This window comes from Urocampus carinirostris, chromosome 10 (genome assembly GCF_059441175.1).
Source record: "Urocampus carinirostris isolate Australia breed hairy pipefish chromosome 10, RoL_Ucar_1.0, whole genome shotgun sequence".
Classification (NCBI taxonomy): Eukaryota; Metazoa; Chordata; class Actinopteri; order Syngnathiformes; family Syngnathidae; genus Urocampus; species Urocampus carinirostris.
The window spans coordinates 2002392-2004317 of record NC_142358.1 but is presented as its reverse complement, the minus strand read 5'-3'; the positions used below and the strand labels follow the sequence as shown (position 1 = coordinate 2004317).

Sequence of the window (1926 nt, the reverse complement as noted above, 5' to 3'; positions counted from 1 at the left end):
CCTGGCTTTATTCAGCCTCTCTGGGGCCATGAGCTTCTCACCCATTTCTCCCCTATCTCTCAGGTATCCTCAGAGGAGCCAGGCTCCAGCGATTATGAAAATACATCCACCCTAAATGTAGCAGTTTCCCACAAATTTTGGCTCCAGGTCATCCGTTCCATGGTTAGACGAGCTGGCGTTGGTGAGATGCATGCTTGGCAGGGTGGTTTTGAGAGATTTTACGTAGCCTAGCCGTGATTGCCACCCCAGTCCCTTCCCCAAGCGGATAATAGTCCACAGGGCACCTGCTCGTGATCACCAGTTCTTTGCCCTCTTCTGACTTTTCTCAGAGTCAGATAACTGATAAATTGATTTTGATGTAAAGAGCCACTAAAATCTAGCTGTTGCTGTTTGTTTTGGATGGAATCATTTACTCGTGCGCCGGCCCTCCTCTTTGACTGACATCACTCACCAGCCTATCACAGTCACTCACACATAGAATCACGCCCATCGGACACACAGAACCCTGTGATAGCATTTGCTGTGTGCTGTCCTCAGAACACAATGCAGAATACATTTATATCAATAACAATGGGGCGGGGGGGTTTAAGGGTTATTGTTCTATCTTCATTATTCATTATCCATTATCCGTTATCGGTCAGTTCATAATACGCTACAAAGCCTAGGAGCCGGGACACTTACTCTCAGCCAAAAGGCCAAGCTAAGATCCTAGCCCTAATGCATTGCTGCGATCATTGCGAATGCACCGTTCCCGGAAGTACTGCAATACCGGGCTGATGCGTGGAGTGGACAGAGCAAGCTCTTATTCCATCTCCGGATTGCAAAAATGAAGGCCAAGCTAAGGGCCTAGCATCAAGGCCAAGCTAAGGACTTAGCAATAACAATAGAGGGGGGTTTTTAAGGGTTATTGTTCTATCTTCGTTATTCATTATCCATTATCCGTTATCGGTCAGTTCATAATACGCTACAAAGCCTAGGAGCCGGGACTCAGCCCTAAAGCCTTGCTGCGATCATTGCGAATGCACCGTTCCCAGAGGTACTGCAATACCGGGCCGATGCGTGGAGTGGACAGAGCAAGCTCTTACTGCACTGATTGTTATACCTGTTGAGGTGACAATAACAATAGAGAATTAAATTACAAATCTGTAACTAGCGACAACCAAAGCACATAGTAGAGATAACTCTCTGTATGTATTATCTTATTATCACATTATTTTTAGTCACGATACTAGATAAAAATATTAAGAGAAGTGATGAAACAATGTGATTATAAATCAGTATAAAATGTTGTTTTAGCTTTAGCTCAAACCAAGCATTGTAACACACATAGAATATGTGCAGCCATGTGTTGATATATTTCAAAATGACCAAATAACTACCCTCAATGCCTTTCTCTTTATTCAGTTCAGAATCTAGTGCGCTTCGTAAAGACTTTACACGTCAGCGATACAATACTCTGTTTCAGCGGTCTCCAACAATTTTTGTACTATGAGCTGATTTAATGACTAACAAGATATTCGTGGCCAAAAATATCATCAACAACATGGTACCATGACTAAAGTAGTGTAGTATTTGACATAAACCCTAATGCCTTTTCAAATGTTTGCATCTCTTGTAGTTTAGTTAATAAGATCCTAGTGTGATTCCCGTTGCGTCTCAATTATTTGATTGTGATAAGTGATTTATTTCGACTGATCAATAGCACATATTTATTTATAGTGCAACCTTAGAGTAGTTTTAATTATATGCCCCCTGGTGTGTCTTACATATAATATAATATAATATAATATAATATAATATAATATATATATATATATATATATATATATATCCTTGATCTGCTACCTTATCGTGGTGGAGGAGTTTGTGTGTCCCAATGATCCTAGGAGCTATGTTGTCGGGGGCTTTAAGCCCCTGGTAGGGTCA

At 41.2% G+C, this 1926-nt stretch overlaps 1 pseudogene; it reads right to left on the bottom strand.

Annotated features, from left to right (window-relative positions):
• Positions 1-735: 735 nt before the first annotated feature.
• LOC148357464 (U2 spliceosomal RNA) lies at positions 736-871 on the bottom strand (annotated as a pseudogene).
• Between the last annotated feature and the right edge of the window lie 1055 nt (positions 872-1926).